General features: G+C 36.3%; 1 long non-coding RNA gene across 3 annotated transcripts in view; it reads left to right on the forward strand.

Annotated features, from left to right (window-relative positions):
* The window catches only part of LOC130223207 (uncharacterized), a 54,376-nt gene that overhangs the window by 10,014 nt on the left and 17,756 nt on the right, over positions 1 to 26,606 (forward strand). For 2 of the 3 annotated variants that reach the window (XR_008836621.1, XR_008836623.1), the window contains 3 exons: positions 8,241 to 8,381; positions 16,211 to 16,351; positions 24,176 to 24,314. This is a non-coding gene — a long non-coding RNA (uncharacterized LOC130223207). Of the gene's footprint in view, positions 1 to 7,657; positions 7,785 to 8,240; positions 8,382 to 16,210; positions 16,352 to 24,175; positions 24,315 to 26,606 lie in introns of those variants that run through there. The other variant, XR_008836622.1, reaches the window with a different exon arrangement.

Here is a 26,606-nt window from a genome sequence, read left to right on the forward strand (position 1 = left end):
GTCTCTGTGTTATAAAATATTCAAAGAGCAAGAAGTTATCCTCTGCGCCACAGCGGTAGTGCTGATTATGGTGTTTGTTTTCAGAGTGATTCTTGTTTTTACTGAAGCTTAAGCATTAATTACAATACATTTCACTTTAGCAAGAGAGGGATTTGAACCCACAACTCTACAGTATAAATATGCAAAGAGTGAGCGTTTATCCTCCACACCACAGAGACAGAACAGGATTTAGCATCTTTGTTTTCACAGTGATTCCTTAGTGTAACATTTATTTACAAACTTTTCACTTCAGCAAGGGCGGGAGACGAACCTAAGTATCTACGTTCTTGAACATGCCTAGAGTGAATGATTATCCTCTGCACCACAGAGTTAGTGACATATGTGTTGTGCTTGATTTAAGTATAAGTCATTTAAATTTATCGACACAGCTGTAGCATTGATTGCAATATATTTAAGGTTAATGGGAGTGGGAACTGTGCTCATGATTTAGTGGTTCAAGCGCATAAACACTAGTTTTGCAATCTGTGTGACCGGGGTTCAATCCCACCTTTGCTAATGTTGTATTTAAGAAAAATAAACAAACGACACATAACAGCTATCATCAAACTGTTACAAGCTTTGTGATGCAGAGGAAAACAATTCACGCTTCATATCTGTAATCAGAGAGTCAGTCGAGTTTGAGTATATTTATTGTGCATGTTGAAAACTCCATAATTGTGGATTGTTTTTTTTTAGTTTCATGGAGTTTCATGTCAACAATTATACGCAGCACCACAGAGTTTGTGATGGTTCATGAGATTTATCAATCACATTAAAAAGTGGGACTTTTTAGATGATTATAAATTGTCACATGCACTAATAATTGAAAAAATTATCAAATAAGTTTACTGAAGTGAATACTGAAAACCAAAAATACTTTTAAAATACTTTTTATTAAATCAAACTCACAGTGAAAACACTTACATCATTTGTAAAAGCATCATCAGTTTAGTCAAATAAATCTTTTATTATTATCACTTGAATTACAGAGTTTGTCACACATTTGCCTTGAAGCTTCTCGTTTGCTGAAAGTGCTTAATTAACAGCCTCAGGTGTTTTAATCAGGTTGGAGTTTCACTCTGGAAAGTGGATCTTCAGGATCAGGATTTCTCCTAATGGAAAACATGTCTTTGTAATTCAGTTTAATGTATTAATGCAGATCCACTTATTGTCCACAAGATGGAGCTGAAACACTGATCTGTGAAACGCAAACAAATGTTTAATAGTCTTTATATAACGCACACTTTATTTGTTTAAACATGTCGTATGCATTCAGTAATCAGTCAAAGTTTTCTACAAATGCTGCTTAGATCAGCCAACAGTGATTCAGCAACTTAAATTAGTGATTAACATTACCAAAGACAGAAGTGAAACAAACTTGACACCAAGACGCATTAAAAGAGTACTAGAAGATATTTTGTCCAGTTTTTGATGCGTTCACACCACATAATTCTGCTCCTGAATAAATCATCGATTAGTTAGATTAGATGCCAATTTATGAATATGAATCTCCAATTTTCACACTTGCGTCTCGTCAAATTATTTTGCCCAGACCACATTCAAAGTAATGGAGTAAAGCTAGCAAACGCAGTTCTCCATCAGGTCCACTAGGCGGCGTAAGCGTCACACCTTGACATCATGACGCTTGATAACGGTCGCCTGTTCCCACGACAACACCAAAACCGTTTAACCGACAGATCCTGCAATGACATGATCAATAAGAAAATCAATATTATTGTCAAAATCAGTCAAAGGCAGATATTTCAGCACAACAGCCAATCAAACTGACACACACGGTCCAGATAAAATGCTGCAATCACCTGTCACGCAGCTCAATGGTACGTAACTATTCATTAATAGTGCTTTTCAGAAATAATACTATAGTAATTTAAAGTAATTACTGTGGTGTTTTTTTAAACACAGAATAGTAAAGTTTATTATACTGAATATATTATAGTACAGCATTAACTACAGTGGACTGATAAACTCTAACAAATACTGTAGTACACTCTAATTTTTACTACAGTAAACTGGTGTATAGTAATGTAATTTACCCTATAGCTGTAGAGAATGCGCTGAGTTAATCTTAGTACAGGGTCACTCGTTTATATCTGGTTGTTGTATTATCATATGAACTTTAATATTACTCCAACAGATTAATTCAGTTTACTATAGTATGGTTCAAAATCACTACAGTATTTACTCACTATAAACAACTGTTTTTTCATGTTAGTTGTGTTTTGCATAGTAAGTTTGAATTAGTTTATCAATATAGCAGGGTTCGTTTCCTAAACTGTATCAGACTTGCTGAAAGTTTTTGTCCAGAAATTGTTAGTTGGTCAGGATAACAAATTTGTTTTCATTTGTTGTGATGATTGAAAGTCAGGTTTACTCCACTAGAGTAGGGGTCCTTCTGTATAGATCAGTGGTAGGGTTGCACCAGCTGTTGGTATGCTATTGCTTGAGCTGGAACATAAAGTGCACACTAGAGGCTTAGTAACCACTAGCTAGTTTGTAACTAAATCTGTTCTTACTCCGGTTGCACCACATGCTCTTAAAGGCAGAACATAGTTAGTAGGCCGTAAGCTCTCTGTAAAGTAATGCGTAGTCGCATTGAATGACGTAATATCCAATAAAAAAGCCTTTAAATCGTTAAACTGCTTTAAAATTCTGCATTTATATCAGCTGCTCCAAGAAAACCACAACATATCATGTACACAATGTCCAATGCAAATTAAATCACAACATTACAGTGAGTCAAGAACAGACGACACACATACCTGCTGTGTGTGATGTGAATGCAGGTGAAATACACATTAAGTTATCCAAACATTAAACCTGAAATGATTTTAATAGGCTGCACATGAAAGAGAAAAAAACAGAGAGAAAAACTCAGTCATGAGTGATTCTGATTTGAAATGATGGGTACAATAAACACAAAACAGTTGAACTATTGTTTTACAAACCAAAACTATTTGAGATTTGAGTGTAAATAAGGCTGTGAGTGGAGGGAGATCATTCTTCAGTATCACTATGAACTCCTCTGTGTAAACTAATCTCGCTCTCATACACTGCTGGTGCAACCGGCCCCAAATCTTGAGTTAAACACTTTAATAAACAAAGTTAAAACACTGGTCTTTCATCGTCAGTATTATTAGCAAAAATTAAAATGCTCTAAATCACAACATTTCATTTGAAATTGAGAAGAAAGGTCAATATCATCAGTAAGTGACAGAATAAGCTATAACTGAACATTGAAAATGCAAAGAAACCAATAATTCCATCTGGTATTTTAATGTTGTGCTGTAACTGTGCCTTAACAAATGATACAGCACATGAAATGAAGTCAGTTTATGTGTCTCTTCTACAAAATAAAGAATGTGTTTGGGTGGGGTCGCACCGAATATTCGGCAGATTGTGCTTCACTCACAAGAGTTTAGAGGGTCCCATACAGCTGTAGCCATATCTGAGGCGTTCGCCAACATGTTTGACACTTGGCGTATCGACCAATCTAAAGTACATGCGGTAGTCAGTGACAACGCAAGAAATATGGCTAAAGCCATGGAAGATAGTGATCTGAAAGGCATACGGTGTATGGCACACACAATTCAACTGGCGGTCAACGAGGGATTGTTGAGTGAGCGCAGTATAGCAGATGTAATAGCGATATGCAGGAAAATTGTTGGCCATTTTAAACATTCACCGCTTGCCTATTCGCGCCTACAAATTGATCCAAGAACAGTTCGGAATGCCACAAAAACGTTTCCAACAAGATGTGAGCACAAGGTGGAACAGTACATATTATATGCTGGAAAGCCTTTTTGCGCAAAAGAGAGTCTTGGCTACATACATACCAGATCATGACCTGCCCGCGACATTCACCGCATACCAGTGGGTGTTAATCGAGAACGTTCTCTCTCTTCTCGTCCCCTTTGAGCAGATACCAAAAGAGATAAGCTCATCTGATGCATCTGTGGCAGACGTCATACCTTTACTTGCAGCACTAAAGCGTCTTTTAAACAAAGAGGCTGAAACAGACCACGGAGTGAAAACAACTAAAAGTGCGCTCTTAGAAGCTGTCAGCGCCCGATTTAGTCAGGTGGACTCAGAACCCCTGTACTGCATCGCGACTGTGCTTGATCCACGATATAAAGATCATTACTTGGATGTGGGGAAAAAGCTGCGCACACGAGAAATGATCCAGGCCGAGTTGGACTTGGGAAAGCCGCTAGGTGATTGAGACGGTCAGGTGATGCACAGCGCAGGAGATGAAAACAGCGCAGAGAGTAAACGGGCTCGTACTACAGATGAGCCGAGCACAGTCTTGCTGTCTGACATGTTCGATGAGATCCTCCAAGAGAACAACCCATTTGCAAGACAGAGGACAAGCTCAACCGCTCAACAGGTTATCTCTCAGAAGTCCCCATCCCCAGAAGCAATAACCCTCTCGAATTTTGGAGGACCAATCAAGGCCGCTTTTCCGACCTGGCGCAGATGGCATGCAGGTAGGCTACTTCTATGGGAAATTAATTGAAGATTTTATTTATATTTTGGATTATGGAAACACTTTATAAGTAGTTTCTACTTTTAACATTAACTAACAATGAAAAACCCTTATTAAAGCATTTATTAATCTTAATGTTAACATTTACTAATACAGTATTAAAATTAAGTATCATATTTTTAATTTTTGAATTAAAAACTATCAAAAGTGGTAGGCCTATTTGTTAAAATTGTTAATGCACTTATACTAACGTGAACTACATATTTTTTATTATCTTACATTAACGAAGATTAATAAATACCATAACAAATGTATTGCTCATTGTTGGTTAATGCAATAATGTTAACAAAAGGAAACATTGTAAAGTGGTTACTACCTATATTATGTATTTTGTGAAAATGTAACTATTTATAGTGTAGTAAAATAGTAGGCCTACACTGGGTTTCAACCATTTCATTACCTTGAAGACATTGTTCATTTTGAAATGAGCAACTTTCAGAAAACTGCAATAAAAATTTCAACTATTCTGCAGGTACTTGTCTGCTCCATGCACAAGCACCGACAGCGAGAGACTGTTTAGTGCTGCATCTCATGTCATCGATGAGAAGAGGAACCGACTTTCATGTGAGAAAGCAGAGAAGCTACTTTTCATAAAGAAGAACCTGCCACTTTTCCTGAAGAAGTAGGCTAAGTAGGCTTATGTCTAGGACATTTATTCATTTGTTGTGGGTTCATCCACATGTTTTGCACTATTCAATGCACATTTATTGTTGTAGACATACAGTTACACTCTTTCAGCAGTCGGTTATAGGCCTAGCATAGGCTATTCAAGAAGGGGGGCTTCAAAGATGGCCAAATAAAAATATTTTTTTATTTTACTCATTTATTTATTTTAAGTTATATTGTGCTTTGTTTGTATATTTTCTGCTGGAATGTTAAAAAAATGTTCAGAGTTAAATAAATATTTTGAAATTGTATTTTTGTTTTTTGATTTATTTCTCTGAAAAGCAACACAAAATAGTAAAAAGCTAATTTTTTCTATTTAATTATTTTAATGGTGAAAAAATTGGCAAACTAAATGGAAAAAATGTGAAACACTGCGTTCAGTATTCGGCCAAGCATTTCATTATTATTCGGCTTCGGCCAAAAATTTCATTTCGGTGCATCCCTATATTTGGGTCATACGATCAACAAAAGCAGAGCTGTGGGACGTGTGGATAGACAGTGCCTGTAATGAAGGACATCCACTCATGGACAGGTAAAGTACTGTTATGAACCAAACACATAGACCACTATCAATTTCATGTCAAAGCTCAAAATAAAGTGCACAACTGAACATTTTTAGACATTCATTCATAATTGAACACATCGGTCTGATCTTGTGCATCTGTTATTTGAATATGTAAAAGTATTTAGTCATTAGCTCACACAGACTTTAATGATCATTCACTCAATATTGCCTAATAACTAATCAAGCTTTACATGCATCATGAATGATCAGTCCTCATAATGTTTGGCTGTGGTTTAACCTGTGCTGGAAATAAATGGTCATCATAGGTCTGTAGAAGCCAGAGACTCATCCATCCTGAGCCATCCAGAGACTCAGAGCTTTACATCTTTATTACTGAAGCAGAGGAAGAGCCGTTCAGCAAAAACTCTTGAGCCGAGATCTTCATAATGAACAAAAGTGAAATTATATTTAACTTAATTCTTCATACTTTAACTTAACACTGATTTATAAAGCACATGCTGCAGCCTGTATTACTGAACTGAATGAATATGCATCAAGTGGCAATGACATTTAACTTGTTTTGGAGATATAAACATTTGTTTAAATGGATAGTGTGAAATAAATGTGTGATGTACAGTTTTTACAAATAAAAAATTATATCTTGAACAATCTGAGGTTAAACTTCTCTTTCAAGATCACACTGGGAAAATAATGAGATTGCTAGAGAATTAGTAAGAGTTAAATGGTTATAATGCAAATTGCACTGGTTTTAATAGAAACTGCAATGTCCTGGTGAGTTTTACTTGTAATGTGTTGCCTTCTACCTTATATGAAGACCTGAGCATATATGAACATATGAGAGAGGATCTGGAGCAATTCAACCCCTCTACCACCAGATGCCCAGAGTTAGGCAGTTTAGCCGAAGACACATTGGCAATCTCCTTTTATTAAAAGCAGTGCTAAAATATCCATATATGAACATCTGAAATTATAGCGAACATATTTAAACATATATGCACATATTTTAATTACTTTTACATTTTTAATTATATATTTATATTAATGATATTTGTAAACGAACATGTTTCATATGTGACATATTTTATATATGTGAAATCTAAACATGAACTTGAATGTCATATGGGTCATTTTCATGCATTGCCATGTCAGATTTCTCTGTGGGATTGGTGTGGTGGTAACTGGATGGTAAAAGCACAAAATCCTGCTGGTCTGGAATTGTTTGCAGATTCCAGCAGCATTGATATAAATGATGGTTGATTCTGCAAACAAGACACAGCAAAACACTTCAACAGTGAACAACAGCGGCGCACGTGCATGTAAATAAATCAAGTCAAACGCTCATCTACTTTACCCAGAGTCTCGGAGGATTGTCCATTCATTGCTGCGAGTGTTTACATGAGCTTTCCAGTTCATCTGTTTTACTCCAGGTTAAAGCTGATCTCGATCTGCTGCTGGCCGAGACACTCACAAAGTCAAATGTGTTGTAAAATATCCTAGAATGTGTTTAAATCTCCTTAATCTCTCTTCAGTGTTCACGCGACTGACTCTCCGTCCACCTTGTGTTTATTTCATTAATGCGGATACACCGATTGACCACAGGAGGGACCTGAGGATCACCTATTCACAAGTTTATTAGGCACCTTTTCTTGAGCATTAACGTGTTTTTAAATGCATTATGAAGACCTTCTGAGTCTGTGATTGGAATTTGACATTAAACTATTAAAATAATAATGTTAAGCGTGTTAAACCTACAATATTACTCGTGTGTTGTAAACTGTAGCGCAGTTCTCCATCCGCTCCACTAGGCGGCGCCTATTGCTTCACGTTCAGTCTGACCCGCAGCTTCAGGTGTTTGACAGCATGAGGCTTGATGATACAACACATAAACACAAATCCTGACAGCTCCGTGATTTCATTATAATATCTGTAAACAGCACATAAACAAGCCGAACCGTAAAGTGCAGGAACACAGTGACAATACAGTGACCTGTAAGTAACGTTTATATTGTTTGTTTGTTTGAATAAATGAATGTTTCTTCTCCCATGGCTGGGCAGGTCAGTTTATTTAGATAAACATTTAAGTCACAATGTTGTCATTTTAATGGGGTTATTTTCACAGTGTTTCTTTTATTTGACAACATGAGCATGTATTAAGACAGTCTGGTCCTTAATGGAGGTTTATCACAGACTTGACATGATGCTCTATTGCTGCTCTGTTTGATATTCTCTTGCTGTTATTAGTATTTTGTGTGTCTGTTGTCTTTGTATATAGGTGTTGTGTAGATCTAAAGTGCTATAATATTTGATATTACATTTAAAATTGTCTTAAATAGTTTTATTATTATATACTGTATTAATTTTGTTATTTCCTTTTCATGCAATATGATTTGTACTGCTAAAACAGAACAATCAATAGCATTTGTCTTGTTCTTGTGTATGTTATAGGCTTGCTATCGCTGAAACACAAAGACAGTTTGAAGGCCATAACCTTGACCTCAGGTTATCATTAGACAGAATGAAGTGAAGGACCCTTCATGCACCAGACGGCAGGAGGGATTCATTAACTCACCTCGACTTCAACAGCATGTGAGTCACACAGTATTCATTCTTTTAGAAGTGAGTTCCTGCTGTGTGTTTTAACATTTGAAGACTTTTAATTATTAATATATTGTGATATGATTTTATTAAAATATGTGACAGACTTTTATAGTTATTTATAGTCAATATATTTTAATAGATTGTAAATATTTAAACTTAATTTAATGATTTTTATTGTTTTTAATTGTTTTCATATTCTTAATTTTGTTTTAAAATACAGTTTTGACACATTAAAAAAGTAATTTAATTAGAGAAAAAGCTTTTAGTGTTAAAATTTGAAAATCCGACTGAAAGACGTAAGATTTATATATTACTAAATGTTCATATTTACAAAAACTAATAGTTATTTTATTGAAATGGTTTATTGTGTTCAGTTGGCCTTTTTTTTTTTTTGTTAAACTGTGGCACACGTGGGTAACATCAAAATAACCAAAAGAACACTTATTATTATGTCCAGTGATGGCCTAGTGGTCAGAGCAAAGTGTTAGAGATCCAAGGCCATCACACAAGATGTGGGTTCGAATCACCACGCTGATACTAAACTTTTCTAGAGAGCTCATTTTAGGCCGTTTTTGGGGTTCAAAAAAAAAAGTTTTGGCTTTTTTTTTTCTGTGCTCCTCCTTCTCTCACCGCTCCTCCTCACCGGCCACTGCTCCACCCTTCTCTCTCAGCCACGCCTCTCTCATGTTTGTCACGCCCACCTGTCAGTCCAGCCTTCCATCTCTTTTACCACCGCAGGTATGTTTCTGGTCCGTGTTTCATTGTCACCGATCCTTCTTGCCATTCTGTATCACTCCCTCAGTTTATTTCCAGTATCCGCCTCTTATCTCTTGCTGCCTCAGATTGTTTCCGGTATCCGCCTTTTATCTCTTGCCACCCCAGATTGTTTCCGGTATCCGCCTCTTATGTTGTACCGCCCCAGGTACTCTGCTGTATTCACAGCTGTTTTTGGTGGGATTTGAGCCCATGCCTCAACGGTAACCTTGTCCGCAACCAACGGTGTTTGCCACTAGTGCCATCGTGACTTTCACACTGAGAGCTGTACTTCGCGCAATTTTGTCTTTTTTTTGACAACAGTTTAACCTAAAGATTAGTTGGATTCGAACCCCGATCTCCAAGATGAAAGCTGAACTCTTTATCCACTCACCCATTTGGTCTGTGTAGTTAATCTGCGTCTTAAATGGGGTTTTATTGATCTGTTTATGGTGAATGCAGAAAAATTTTAATACTAGCGAGATTCGAACATAGGCTCTCTTGTTTGATAGTCAATTCTTCAACCACTAGACCACAGAGGTTATTCAGCAATTTTTGGCTTTCAGCTGAAGGTTAGACTTCAGTTACAATGTAATGTTTGCAAGAGTGGGATTCGAACCCACATCTCTGCGTTAAAAAACAAGCAAAGAGCAACTCATTATCCACTGCACCACAGAGGCAGTGACAACAGCAGGCGTTTGCTTTCAGTGTGATTCTTTTTTCACTACAGCTTATGTATTGATTTCAACACACTTCACTTTAGCAATAGTGGGATTCGAACCCCTGACTCTGCACTATAAAATGCACAAACAGTGAACAGTTATCCTCTGGACCAAAGTGGAAGAGATGATTTCAGCTGGACCGTTTACAGAGTGATTTTTGTTTTCACTTCAGCCAAAGCATTAATTACAAAACATTTCACATTAGCAAGAGTGGAATTTGAACCCACGTCTCTGTGTTATAAAATATTCAAAGAGCAAGAAGTTATCCTCTGCGCCACAGCGGTAGTGCTGATAATGGTGTTTGTTTTCAGAGTGATTCTTGTTTTTATTGAAGCTTAAGCATTAATTACAATACATTTCACATTAGCAAGAGAGGGATTTGAACCCACAACTCTACAGTATAAATATGCAAAGAGTGAACGGTTATCCTCCACACCACAGAAAGAGAATAGGTTTTAGCATCTTTGTTTTCACAGTGATTCCCTAGCATAACATTGATTTACAAACTTTTCACTTCAGCAAGAGCAGGAGACGAACCTAAGTCTCTACATTCTTGAACATGCCTAGAGTGAAAGATTATCCTCTGCACCACAGAGTTAGTGACATATGTGTTGTGCTTGATTTAAGTATAAGTCATTTAAATTTATCGACACAGCTGTAGCATTGATTACAATATATTTAAGGTTAATGGGAGTGGGAACTGAGCTCATGATTTAGTGGTTCAAGCGCTTAAACACTAGTTTTGCAATCTGTGTGACCGGGGTTCAATCCCACCTTTGCTAATGTTGTATTTAAGAAAAATAAACAAACGACACATAACAGCTATCATCAAACCGTTACAAGCTTTGTGATGCAGAGGAAAACAATTCACGCTTCATATCTGTAATCAGAGAGTCAGTCGAGTTTGAGTATATTTATTGTGCATGTTGAAAACTCCTTAATTGTGGATTGTTTTTTTTTTAGTTTCATGGAGTTTCATGTCAACAATTATACGCAGCACCACAGAGTTTGTGATGGTTCATGAGTTTTATCAATCACATTAAAAAGTGGGACTTTTTAGATGATTATAAATTGTCACATGCACTAATAAATGAAAAAAAAATATTATCAAATAAGTTTACTGAAGTGAATACTGAAAACCAAAAATACTTTTAAAATACTTTTTATTAAATCAAACTCACAGTGAAAACACTTACATCATTTGTAAAAGCATCATCAGTTTAGTCAAATAAATCTTTATTATCATCACTTGAATTACAGAGTTTGTCACACATTTGCCTTGAAGCTTCTCGTTTGCTGAAAGTGCTTAATTAACAGCCTCAGGTGTTTTAATCAGGTTGAAGTTTCACTCTGGAAAGTGGATCTTCAGGATTAGGATTTCTCCTAATGGAAAAATGTCTTTGTAATTCAGTTTAATGTATTAATGCAGATCCACTTATTGTCCACAAGATGGAGCTGAAACACTGATCTGTGAAACGCAAACAAATGTTTAATATTCATTATATAACGCACACTTTATTTGTTTAAACATGTCGTATGCATTCAGTAATCAGTCAAAGTTTTCTACAAATGCTGCTTAGATCAGCCAACAGTGATTCAGCAACTTAAATTAGTGATTAACATTACCAAAGACAGAAGTGAAACAAACTTGACACCAAGACGCATTAAAAGAGTACTAGAAGATATTTTGTCCAGTTTTTGATGCGTTCACACCACATGATTCTGCTCCTGAATAAATCATCGATTAGTTAGATTAGATGCCAATTTATGAATATGAATCTCCAATTTTCACACTTGCATCTCGTCAAATTATTTTGCCCAGAGCACATTCAAAGTAATGGAGTAAAGCTAGCAAACGCAGTTCTCCATCAGGTCCACTAGGGCGGCGTAAGCGTCACACCTTGACATCATGACGCTTGATAACGGTCGCCTGTTTCCACGACAACACCAAAACCGTTTAACCGACAGATCCTGCAATGACACGATCAATAAGAAAATCAATATTATTGTCAAAATCTGTCAAAATCAGTCAAAGGCAGATATTTCAGCACAACAGCCAATAAAACTGACACCACACGGTCCAGATAAAATGCTGCAATCACCTGTCACGCAGCTCAATGGTACGTAACTATTCATTAATAGTGCTTTTCAGAAATAATACTATAGTAATTTAAAGTAATTACTGTGGTGTTTTTTAAACACAGAATAGGAAAGTTTATTATACTGAATATATTATAGTACAGCATTAACTATAGTGGACTGATAAACTCTAACAAATACTGTAGTACACTCAAATTTTTACCACAGTAAACTGGTGTATAGTAATGTAATTTACCCTATAGCTGTAGAGAATGCGCTGAGTTAATCTTAGTACAGGGTCACTCGTTTATATCTGGTTGCTGTATTATCATATGAACTTTAAAATTACTCCAACAGATTAATTCAGTTTACTATAGTATGGTTCAAAATCACTACAGTATTTACTCACTATAAACAACTGTTTTTTCATGTTAGTTGTGTTTTGCATAGTAAGTTTGAATTAGTTTATCAATATAGCAGGGTTCGTTTCCTAAACTGTATCAGACTTGCTGAAAGTTTTTGTCCAGAAATTGTTAGTTGGTCAGGATAACAAATTTGATTTCATTTGTTGTGATGATTGAAAGTCAGGTTTACTCCACCAGAGTAGGGGTCCTTCTGTATAGATCAGTGGTAGGGTTGCACCAGCTGTTGGTAGGCTATTGCTTGAGCTGGAACATAAAGTGCACACTAGAGGCTTAGTAACCACTAGCTAGTTTGTAACTAAATTTGTTCTTACTTCTGTTGCACCACATGCTCTTAAAAGCAGAACATAGTAGGCCGTAAGCTCTCGGTAAAGTAATGCGTAGTCGCATTGAATGACATAATATCCAATAAAAAGCCTTTAAATCGTTAAACTGCTTTAAAATTCTGCATTTATATCAGCTGCTCCAAGAAAACCACAACATATCATGTACACAATGTCCAATGCAAATTAAATGACAACATTACAGTGAGTCAAGAACAGACGACACACATACCTGCTGTGTGTGATGTGAATGCAGGTGAAATACACATTAAGTTATCCAAACATTAAACCTGATATTATTTTAATAGGCTGCACATGAAAGAGAAAAAAACAGGGAGAAAAGCTCAGTCATGAGTGATTCTGACTTTAAATGATGGGTACAATAACACAAAACACTTGAACTATTGTTTTACAAACCAAAACTATTTGAGATTTGAGTGTAAATAAGGCTGTGAGTGGGGGTAGATCATTCTTCAGTATCACCATGAGCTCCTCTGTGTAAACTAATCTCGCTCTCATCTCTTTTCTACAGATATTCATGGGTAGAGGCTGCTGTAAGTACTTAGTTGGAGCGTAGCGTTACATTTACACTAAGATCAGTGGTGCAACACAAAAATATTTAGTAGTGTGTAACTTAGTGTCCCTTTATGTCACAACCAGGCTGTTTTAACTCATACGCTGCTGGTGCAACCGGCCCCAAATCTTGAGTTAAACACTTTAATAAACAAAGTTAAAACACTGGTCTTTCATCGTCAGTGTTATTAGCAAACATTAAAATGCCCTAAATCACAACATTTTATTTGAAATGGAGAAGAAAGGTCAATATCATCAGTAAGTGACAGAATAAGCTATAACTGAACATTAAAAATGCAAAGAAACCAATAATTCCATCTGGTATTTCAATGTTGTGCTGTAGCTGTGCTTTAACAAATGATACAGCACATGAAATGAAGTCAGTTTATGTGTCTCTTCTACAAAATAAAGAATGTATTTGGGTCATACGATCAACAAAAGCAGAGCTGTGGGACGTGTGGATAGACAGTGCCTGTAATGAAGGACATCCACTCATGGACAGGTAAAGTACTGTTATGAACCAAACACATAGACCACTATCAATTTCATGTCAAAGCTCAAAATAAAGTGGCACAACTGAACATTTTTAGACATTCATTCATAATTGAACACATCGGTCTGATCTTGTGCATCTGTTATTTGAATATGTAAAAGTATTTAGTCATTAGCTCACACAGACTTTAATGATCATTCACTCAATATTGCCTAAATAACTAATCAAGCTTTACATGCATCATGAATGATCAGTCCTCATAATGTTTGGCTGTGGTTTACCCTGTGCTGGAAATAAATGGTCATCATAGGTCTGTAGAAGCCAGAGACTCATCCATCCTGAGCCATCCAGAGACTCAGAGCTTTACATCTTCATTACTGAAGCAGAGGAAGAGCCGTTCAGTAAAAACTCTTGAGCCGAGATCTTCATGATGAACAAAAGTGAAATTATATTTAACTTAATTCTTCATACTTTAACTTAACACTGATTTATAAAGCACATGCTGCAGCCTGTATTACTGAACTGAATGAATATGCATCAAGTGGCAATGACATTTAACTTGTTTTGGAGATATAAACATTTGTTTAAATGGATAGTGTGAAATAAATGTGGGATGTACAGTTTTTACAAATAAAAAATTATATCTTGAACAATCTGAGGTTAAACTTCTCTTTCAAGATCACACTGGGAAAATAATGAGATTGCTAGAGAATTAGTAAGAGTTAAATGGTTATAATGCAAATTGCACTGGTTTTAATAGAAACTGCAATGTCCTGGTGAGTTTTACTTGTAATGTGTTGCCTTCTACCTTATATGAAGACCTGAGCATATATGAACATATGAGAGAGGATCTGGAGCAATTCAACCCCTCTACCACCAGATGCCCAGAGTTAGGCAGTTTAGCCGAAGACACATTGGCAATCTCCTTTTATTAAAAGCAGTGCTAAAATATCCATATATGAACATCTGAAATTATAGCGAACATATTTAAACATACATGCACATATTTTAATTACTTTTACATTTTTAATTATATATTTATATTAATGATATTTGTAAACGAACATGTTTCATATGTGACATATTTTATATATGTGAAATCTAAACATGAACTTGAATGTCATATGGGTCATTTTCATGCATTGCCATGTCAGATTTCTCTGTGGGATTGGTGTGGTGGTAACTGGATGGTAAAAGCACAAAATCCTGCTGGTCTGGAATTGTTTGCAGATTCCAGCAGCATTGATATAAATGATGGTTGATTCTGCAAACAAGACACAGCAAAACACTTCAACAGTGAACAACAGCGGCGCACGTGCATGTAAATAAATCAAGTCAAACGCTCATCTACTTTACCCAGAGTCTCGGAGGATTGTCCATTCATTGCTGCGAGTGTTTACATGAGCTTTCCAGTTCATCTGTTTTACTCCAGGTTAAAGCTGATCTCGATCTGCTGCTGGCCGAGACACTCACAAAGTCAAATGTGTTGTAAAATATCCTAGAATGTGTTTAAATCTCCTTAATCTCTCTTCAGTGTTCACGCGACTGACTCTCCGTCCACCTTGTGTTTATTTCATTAATGCGGATACACCGATTGACCACAGGAGGGACCTGAGGATCACCTATTCACAAGTTTATTAGGCACCTTTTCTTGAGCATTAACGTGTTTTTAAATGCATTATGAAGACCTTCTGAGTCTGTGATTGGAATTTGACATTAAACTATTAAAATAATAATGTTAAGCGTGTTAAACCTACAATATTACTCGTGTGTTGTAAACTGTAGCGCAGTTCTCCATCCGCTCCACTAGGCGGCGCCTATTGCTTCACGTTCAGTCTGACCCGCAGCTTCAGGTGTTTGACAGCATGAGGCTTGATGATACAACACATAAACACAAATCCTGACAGCTCCGTGATTTCATTATAATATCTGTAAACAGCACATAAACAAGCCGAACCGTAAAGTGCAGGAACACAGTGACAATACAGTGACCTGTAAGTAACGTTTATATTGTTTGTTTGTTTGAATAAATGAATGTTTCTTCTCCCATGGCTGGGCAGGTCAGTTTATTTAGATAAACATTTAAGTCACAATGTTGTCATTTTAATGGGGTTATTTTCACAGTGTTTCTTTTATTTGACAACATGAGCATGTATTAAGACAGTCTGGTCCTTAATGGAGGTTTATCACAGACTTGACATGATGCTCTATTGCTGCTCTGTTTGATATTCTCTTGCTGTTATTAGTATTTTTGTGTGTCTGTTGTCTTTGTATATAGGTGTTGTGTAGATCTAAAGTGCTATAATATTTTGATATTACATTTAAAATTGTCTTAAATAGTTTTATTATTATATACTGTATTAATTTTGTTATTTCCTTTTCATGCAATATGATTTGTACTGCTAAAACAGAACAATCAATAGCATTTGTCTTGTTCTTGTGTATGTTATAGGCTTGCTATCGCTGAAACACAAAGACAGTTTGAAGGCCATAACCTTGACCTCAGGTTATCATTAGACAGAATGAAGTGAAGGACCCTTCATGCACCAGACGGCAGGAGGGATTCATTAACTCACCTCGACTTCAACAGCATGTGAGTCACACAGTATTCATTCTTTTAGAAGTGAGTTCCTGCTGTGTGTTTTAACATTTGAAGACTTTTAATTATTAATATATTGTGATATGATTTTATTAAAATATGTGACAGACTTTTATAGTTATTTATAGTCAATATATTTTAATAGATTGTAAATATTTAAACTTAATTTAATGATTTTTATTGTTTTTAATTGTTTTCATATTCTTAATTTTGTTTTAAAATACAGTTTTGACACATTAAAAAAGTAATTTAATTAGAGAAAAAGCTTTTAGTGTTAAAATTTGAAAATCCGACTGAAAGACGTAAGATTTATATATTACTAAATGTTCATATTTACAAAAACTAATAGTTATTTTATTGAAATGGTTTATTGTGTTCAGTTGGCCTTTTTTTTTTTTTGTTAAACTGTGGCACACGTGGGTAACATCAAAATAACCAAAAGAACACTTATTATTATGTCCAGTGATGGCCTAGTGGTCAGAGCAAAGTGTTAGAGATCCAAGGCCATCACACAAGATGTGGGTTCGAATCACCACGCTGATACTAAACTTTTCTAGAGAGCTCATTTTAGGCCGTTTTTGGGGTTCAAAAAAAAAAGTTTTGGCTTTTTTTTTTCTGTGCTCCTCCTTCTCTCACCGCTCCTCCTCACCGGCCACTGCTCCACCCTTCTCTCTCAGCCACGCCTCTCTCATGTTTGTCACGCCCACCTGTCAGTCCAGCCTTCCATCTCTTTTACCACCGCAGGTATGTTTCTGGTCCGTGTTTCATTGTCACCGATCCTTCTTGCCATTCTGTATCACTCCCTCAGTTTATTTCCAGTATCCGCCTCTTATCTCTTGCTGCCTCAGATTGTTTCCGGTATCCGCCTTTTATCTCTTGCCACCCCAGATTGTTTCCGGTATCCGCCTCTTATGTTGTACCGCCCCAGGTACTCTGCTGTATTCACAGCTGTTTTTGGTGGGATTTGAGCCCATGCCTCAACGGTAACCTTGTCCGCAACCAACGGTGTTTGCCACTAGTGCCATCGTGACTTTCACACTGAGAGCTGTACTTCGCGCAATTTTGTCTTTTTTTTGACAACAGTTTAACCTAAAGATTAGTTGGATTCGAACCCCGATCTCCAAGATGAAAGCTGAACTCTTTATCCACTCACCCATTTGGTCTGTGTAGTTAATCTGCGTCTTAAATGGGGTTTTATTGATCTGTTTATGGTGAATGCAGAAAAATTTTAATACTAGCGAGATTCGAACATAGGCTCTCTTGTTTGATAGTCAATTCTTCAACCACTAGACCACAGAGGTTATTCAGCAATTTTTGGCTTTCAGCTGAAGGTTAGACTTCAGTTACAATGTAATGTTTGCAAGAGTGGGATTCGAACCCACATCTCTGCGTTAAAAAACAAGCAAAGAGCAACTCATTATCCACTGCACCACAGAGGCAGTGACAACAGCAGGCGTTTGCTTTCAGTGTGATTCTTTTTTCACTACAGCTTATGTATTGATTTCAACACACTTCACTTTAGCAATAGTGGGATTCGAACCCCTGACTCTGCACTATAAAATGCACAAACAGTGAACAGTTATCCTCTGGACCAAAGTGGAAGAGATGATTTCAGCTGGACCGTTTACAGAGTGATTTTTGTTTTCACTTCAGCCAAAGCATTAATTACAAAACATTTCACATTAGCAAGAGTGGAATTTGAACCCACGTCTCTGTGTTATAAAATATTCAAAGAGCAAGAAGTTATCCTCTGCGCCACAGCGGTAGTGCTGATAATGGTGTTTGTTTTCAGAGTGATTCTTGTTTTTATTGAAGCTTAAGCATTAATTACAATACATTTCACATTAGCAAGAGAGGGATTTGAACCCACAACTCTACAGTATAAATATGCAAAGAGTGAACGGTTATCCTCCACACCACAGAAAGAGAATAGGTTTTAGCATCTTTGTTTTCACAGTGATTCCCTAGCATAACATTGATTTACAAACTTTTCACTTCAGCAAGAGCAGGAGACGAACCTAAGTCTCTACATTCTTGAACATGCCTAGAGTGAAAGATTATCCTCTGCACCACAGAGTTAGTGACATATGTGTTGTGCTTGATTTAAGTATAAGTCATTTAAATTTATCGACACAGCTGTAGCATTGATTACAATATATTTAAGGTTAATGGGAGTGGGAACTGAGCTCATGATTTAGTGGTTCAAGCGCTTAAACACTAGTTTTGCAATCTGTGTGACCGGGTTCAATCCCACCTTTGCTAATGTTGTATTTAAGAAAAATAAACAAACGACACATAACAGCTATCATCAAACCGTTACAAGCTTTGTGATGCAGAGGAAAACAATTCACGCTTCATATCTGTAATCAGAGAGTCAGTCGAGTTTGAGTATATTTATTGTGCATGTTGAAAACTCCTTAATTGTGGATTGTTTTTTTTTAGTTTCATGGAGTTTCATGTCAACAATTATACGCAGCACCACAGAGTTTGTGATGGTTCATGAGTTTTATCAATCACATTAAAAAGTGGGACTTTTTAGATGATTATAAATTGTCACATGCACTAATAAATGAAAAAAAATATTATCAAATAAGTTTACTGAAGTGAATACTGAAAACCAAAAATACTTTTAAAATACTTTTTATTAAATCAAACTCACAGTGAAAACACTTACATCATTTGTAAAAGCATCATCAGTTTAGTCAAATAAATCTTTTATTATCATCACTTGAATTACAGAGTTTGTCACACATTTGCCTTGAAGCTTCTCGTTTGCTGAAAGTGCTTAATTAACAGCCTCAGGTGTTTTAATCAGGTTGAAGTTTCACTCTGGAAAGTGGATCTTCAGGATTAGGATTTCTCCTAATGGAAAAATGTCTTTGTAATTCAGTTTAATGTATTAATGCAGATCCACTTATTGTCCACAAGATGGAGCTGAAACACTGATCTGTGAAACGCAAACAAATGTTTAATATTCATTATATAACGCACACTTTATTTGTTTAAACATGTCGTATGCATTCAGTAATCAGTCAAAGTTTTCTACAAATGCTGCTTAGATCAGCCAACAGTGATTCAGCAACTTAAATTAGTGATTAACATTACCAAAGACAGAAGTGAAACAAACTTGACACCAAGACGCATTAAAAGAGTACTAGAAGATATTTTGTCCAGTTTTTGATGCGTTCACACCACATGATTCTGCTCCTGAATAAATCATCGATTAGTTAGATTAGATGCCAATTTATGAATATGAATCTCCAATTTTCACACTTGCATCTCGTCAAATTATTTTGCCCAGAGCACATTCAAAGTAATGGAGTAAAGCTAGCAAACGCAGTTCTCCATCAGGTCCACTAGGCGGCGTAAGCGTCACACCTTGACATCATGACGCTTGATAACGGTCGCCTGTTTCCACGACAACACCAAAACCGTTTAACCGACAGATCCTGCAATGACACGATCAATAAGAAAATCAATATTATTGTCAAAATCTGTCAAAATCAGTCAAAGGCAGATATTTCAGCACAACAGCCAATAAAACTGACACACACGGTCCAGATAAAATGCTGCAATCACCTGTCACGCAGCTCAATGGTACGTAACTATTCATTAATAGTGCTTTTCAGAAATAATACTATAGTAATTTAAAGTAATTACTGTGGTGTTTTTTAAACACAGAATAGGAAAGTTTATTATACTGAATATATTATAGTACAGCATTAACTATAGTGGACTGATAAACTCTAACAAATACTGTAGTACACTCAAATTTTTACCACAGTAAACTGGTGTATAGTAATGTAATTTACCCTATAGCTGTAGAGAATGCGCTGAGTTAATCTTAGTACAGGGTCACTCGTTTATATCTGGTTGCTGTATTATCATATGAACTTTAAAATTACTCCAACAGATTAATTCAGTTTACTATAGTATGGTTCAAAATCACTACAGTATTTACTCACTATAAACAACTGTTTTTTCATGTTAGTTGTGTTTTGCATAGTAAGTTTGAATTAGTTTATCAATATAGCAGGGTTCGTTTCCTAAACTGTATCAGACTTGCTGAAAGTTTTTGTCCAGAAATTGTTAGTTGGTCAGGATAACAAATTTGATTTCATTTGTTGTGATGATTGAAAGTCAGGTTTACTCCACCAGAGTAGGGGTCCTTCTGTATAGATCAGTGGTAGGGTTGCACCAGCTGTTGGTAGGCTATTGCTTGAGCTGGAACATAAAGTGCACACTAGAGGCTTAGTAACCACTAGCTAGTTTGTAACTAAATTTGTTCTTACTTCTGTTGCACCACATGCTCTTAAAAGCAGAACATAGTAGGCCGTAAGCTCTCGGTAAAGTAATGCGTAGTCGCATTGAATGACATAATATCCAATAAAAAGCCTTTAAATCGTTAAACTGCTTTAAAATTCTGCATTTATATCAGCTGCTCCAAGAAAACCACAACATATCATGTACACAATGTCCAATGCAAATTAAATGACAACATTACAGTGAGTCAAGAACAGACGACACACATACCTGCTGTGTGTGATGTGAATGCAGGTGAAATACACATTAAGTTATCCAAACATTAAACCTGATATTATTTTAATAGGCTGCACATGAAAGAGAAAAAAACAGGGAGAAAAGCTCAGTCATGAGTGATTCTGACTTTAAATGATGGGTACAATAAACACAAAACACTTGAACTATTGTTTTACAAACCAAAACTATTTGAGATTTGAGTGTAAATAAGGCTGTGAGTGGGGGTAGATCATTCTTCAGTATCACCATGAGCTCCTCTGTGTAAACTAATCTCGCTCTCATCTCTTTTCTACAGATATTCATGGGTAGAGGCTGCTGTAAGTACTTAGTTGGAGCGTAGCGTTACATTTACACTAAGATCAGTGGTGCAACACAAAAATATTTAGTAGTGTGTAACTTAGTGTCCCTTTATGTCACAACCAGGCTGTTTTAACTCATACGCTGCTGGTGCAACCGGCCCCAAATCTTGAGTTAAACACTTTAATAAACAAAGTTAAAACACTGGTCTTTCATCGTCAGTGTTATTAGCAAACATTAAAATGCCCTAAATCACAACATTTTATTTGAAATGGAGAAGAAAGGTCAATATCATCAGTAAGTGACAGAATAAGCTATAACTGAACATTAAAAATGCAAAGAAACCAATAATTCCATCTGGTATTTCAATGTTGTGCTGTAGCTGTGCTTTAACAAATGATACAGCACATGAAATGAAGTCAGTTTATGTGTCTCTTCTACAAAATAAAGAATGTATTTGGGTCATACGATCAACAAAAGCAGAGCTGTGGGACGTGTGGATAGACAGTGCCTGTAATGAAGGACATCCACTCATGGACAGGTAAAGTACTGTTATGAACCAAACACATAGACCACTATCAATTTCATGTCAAAGCTCAAAATAAAGTGGCACAACTGAACATTTTTAGACATTCATTCATAATTGAACACATCGGTCTGATCTTGTGCATCTGTTATTTGAATATGTAAAAGTATTTAGTCATTAGCTCACACAGACTTTAATGATCATTCACTCAATATTGCCTAAATAACTAATCAAGCTTTACATGCATCATGAATGATCAGTCCTCATAATGTTTGGCTGTGGTTTACCCTGTGCTGGAAATAAATGGTCATCATAGGTCTGTAGAAGCCAGAGACTCATCCATCCTGAGCCATCCAGAGACTCAGAGCTTTACATCTTCATTACTGAAGCAGAGGAAGAGCCGTTCAGTAAAAACTCTTGAGCCGAGATCTTCATGATGAACAAAAGTGAAATTATATTTAACTTAATTCTTCATACTTTAACTTAACACTGATTTATAAAGCACATGCTGCAGCCTGTATTACTGAACTGAATGAATATGCATCAAGTGGCAATGACATTTAACTTGTTTTGGAGATATAAACATTTGTTTAAATGGATAGTGTGAAATAAATGTGGGATGTACAGTTTTTACAAATAAAAAATTATATCTTGAACAATCTGAGGTTAAACTTCTCTTTCAAGATCACACTGGGAAAATAATGAGATTGCTAGAGAATTAGTAAGAGTTAAATGGTTATAATGCAAATTGCACTGGTTTTAATAGAAACTGCAATGTCCTGGTGAGTTTTACTTGTAATGTGTTGCCTTCTACCTTATATGGAGACCTGAGCATATATGAACATATGAGAGAGGATCTGGAGCAATTCAACCCCTCTACCACCAGATGCCCAGAGTTAGGCATTTTAGCCGAAGACACATTGGCAATCTCCTTGTATTAAAAGCAGTGCTAAAATATCCATATATGAGCATCTGAAATTATAGCGAATATATTTAAACATACATGCACATATTTTAATTACTTTTATATGTTTTAATTATATATTTATATTAATGATATTTGTAAATGAACATGTTTCATATGTGACATATTTTATATATGTGAAATCTAAACATGAACTTGAATGTCATATGGGTCATTTTCATGCATTGCGATGTCAGATTTCTCTGTGGGATTGGTGTGGTGGTAACTGGATGGTAAAAGCACAAAATCCTGCTGGTCTGGAATTGTTTGCAGATTCCAGCAGCATTGATATAAATGATGGTTGATTCTGCAAACAAGACACAGCAAAACACTTCAACAGTGAACAACAGCGGCGCACGTGCATGTAAATAAATCAAGTCAAACGCACATCTACTTTACCCTGAGTCTCGGAGGATTGTCCATTCATTGCTGCGAGTGTTTACATGAGCTTTCCAGTTGATCTGTTTTACTCCAGGTTAAAGCTGATCTCGATCTTCTGCTGGCCGAGACACTCACAAAGTCAAATGTGTTGTAAAATATCCTAGAATGTGTTTAAATCTCCTTAATCTCTCTTCAGTGTTCACGCGACTGACTCTCCGTCCACCTTGTGTTTATTTCATTAATGCGGATACACCTATTGACCACAGGAGGGACCTGAGGATCACCTATTCACAAGTTTATTAGGCACTTTTTCTTGAGCATTAACGTGTTTTTAAATGCATTATGAAGACCTTCTGAGTCTGTGGTTGGAATTTGACATTAAACTATTAAAATAATAATGTTAAGCGTGTTAAACCTACAATTTTACTCGTGTGTTATAAACTGTAGCGCAGTTCTCCATCCGCTCCACTAGGCGGCGCGCATTGTTTCACGTTCAGTCTGACCCGCAGCTTCAGGTGTTTGACAGCATGAGGCTTGATGATACAACACATAAACACAAATCCTGACAGCTCCGTGATTTCATTATAATATCTGTAAACAGCACATAAACAAGCCGAACCGTAAAGTGCAGGAACACCGTGACAATACAGTGACCTGTAAGTAACGTTTATATTGTTTGTTTGTTTGAATAAATGAATGTTTCTTCTCCCATGGCTGGGCAGGTCAGTTTATTTAGATAAACATATGTCACAATGTTGTCATTTTAATGGGGTTATTTTCACAGTGTTTCTTTTATTTGACAACATGAGCATGTATTAAGGCAGTCTGGTCCTTAATGGAGGTTTATCACAGACTTGACATGATGCTCTATTGCTGCTCTGTATGATATTCTCTTGCTGTTATTAGTATTTTTGTGTGTCTGTTGTCTTTGTATATAGGTGTTGTGTAGATCTAAAGTGCTATAATATTTTGAAATTACATTTAAAATCGTCTTAAATAGTTTTATTATTATATACTGTATTATTTTGTTATTTCCTTTTTATGCAATATGATTTGTACTGCAAAAACAGGACAATCAATTGCATTTGTCTTGTTCTTGTGTATGTTATAGGCTTGCTATCGCTGAAACTGAGACAGTTTGAAGACCATAACCTTGACCTCAGGTTATCGTTAGACAGAATGAAGTGAAGGACCCTTCATGCACCAGACGGCAGGAGGGATTCATTAACTCACCTCGACTTCAACAGCATGTGAGTCACACAGTATTCATTCTTTTAGAAGTGAGTTCCTGCTGTGTGTTTTAACATATGAAGACTTTTAATTATTAATATATTGTGATATGATTTTATTAAAATATGTGACAGACTTTTATAGTTATTTATAGTCAATATATTTTAATAGATTGTAAATATTTAAACTTAATGATTTTAATGTTTTTAATTGTTTTCATATTCTTAATTTTGTTTTAAAATACAGTTTTGACACATTAAAAAAGTAATTTATTTAGAGAAAAAGCTTTTAGTGTTAAAATTTGAAAATCCGACTGAAAGACGTAAGATTTATATATTACTAAATGTTCATATTTACAAAAACTAATAGTTATTTTATTGAAATGGTTTATTGTGTTCATTTGGCCTTTTTTTTTTTTTTAAACTGTGGCACACGTGGGTAACATCAAAATAACCAAAAGACCACTTCATGTTATGTCCAGTGATGGCCTAGTGGTCAGAGCAAAGGGTTAGAGATCCAAGGCCATCACACAAGAAGTGGGTTCGAATCACCACGCTGATACTAAACTTTTCTAGAGAGCTCATTTTAGGCCTTTTTGGGGTTCAAAAAAAAGTTTTGGCGTTTTTTTTTCTTTGCTCCTCCTTCTCTCACCGCTCCTCCTCCTCGGCCACTGCTCCACCCTTCTCTCTCAGCCACGCCTCTCTCATGTTTGTCACGCCCACCTGTCAGTCCAGCCTTCCATCTCTTTAACCACCGCAGGTATGTTTCTGGTCCGTGTTTCATTGTCACCGATCCAGCTTGTTTCCAGTATCCGCCTCTTATCTCTTGCCGCCTCAGATTGTTTCCGGTATTCGCCTGTTATCTCTTGCCGCCTCAGATTGTTTCCGGTATCCGCCTTTTATGTTGTACCGCCCCAGGTACTTTGCTGTGTTCACAGCTGTCTTTGGTGGGATTCGAGCCCATGCCTCAACGGTAACCTTGTCTGCAACCAACGGTGTTTGCCACTAGTGCCATCGTGACTTTCACACTGAGAGCTGTACTTCGGGCAATTTTGTCTTTTTTTTGACAACAGTTTAACATAAAGATTAGTTGGATTCGAACACCGATCTCCAAGATGAAAGCTAAAGTCTTTATCCACTCACCCATTTGGTCTGTGTAGGTAATCTGCGTCTTAAATGGGGTTTTATGGATCTGCTTATGGTGAATGCAGAAAAATTGTAATACTAGGGAGATTCGAACATAGGCTCTCTTGTTTGATAGTCAATTCTTCAACCACTAGACCACAGAGGTTATTCAGCAATTATTTGTTTTCAGCTGAAGGTTAGACTCCAGTTACAATGTAATGTTTGCAAGAGTGGGATTCGAACCCACATCTCTGCGTTATAAAATAGGCAATGAGCAACTCATTATCCACTGTACCACAGAGGCAGTGATATTCGCCAGGTGTTTGATTTTAGAGTGATTATTTTTTTTCATGACAGCTTATGCATTGATTTCAACACACTTCACTTTAGCAATAGTAGGATTCGAACCCCTGACTCTGCACTGTAAAATATGCAAAGAGCATATAGGTAGACCGTTTTCACAGTGATCCTTGTTTCACCTTAGCATAAGTATTGATTAACAAATATTTCACTGCAGCAAGAGCGGTATTGGAACCTACATCTCTGTGTTATAGAATATGTTAAGAGCGAATGATTATCCTCTGCACCACAGAGCTAGTAACGTTTGCCTTATGTGTGATTTCAGTATAAGTCATTTAAATTTATCGACACAGCTGAAGCATTGATTGCAATATATTTAAGGTTAATTGGAGTAGGATATGAGCTCATGATTTAGTGGTTCAAGTGCTTAAACACTAGTTTTGCAATCTGGGAGACCGGGGTTCAATCCCACCTTTGCGAATGTTGCGTTTAGGAAAAATAAACAAAGGACGCATAACAGCTACCATCAATCTGTTACAAACTTTGTGGTGCAGAGCACAACAATTCATACTTCATATTTGCAATCAGAGAGTCAGACGACTTTGAGTATATTTATTGTGCATGTTTAACACCGTAGTTTTATTAGGAGTTTAATGTTGTCAGCAATTATACAGCGCACCACAGAGTTTGTGATGGTTCATAGGGGTTTGTTTTAAGGACTATTTAATGTTTCATTTTCTTTTACCGACATTTCAATGTCAGCAGTACTGGGACTTGAACTCTGGTTTCAGATACTGGAAGGCACTGACTTATTGCTTGAGCCATTGAAGGACAGAAGTACGATTGTGTTTTTTGCATATTGCAATTCTCAATGTTCAGCAGCTGAAC

Source organism: Danio aesculapii, chromosome 4, assembly GCF_903798145.1.
Source record: "Danio aesculapii chromosome 4, fDanAes4.1, whole genome shotgun sequence".
Taxonomy (NCBI): Eukaryota; Metazoa; Chordata; class Actinopteri; order Cypriniformes; family Danionidae; genus Danio; species Danio aesculapii.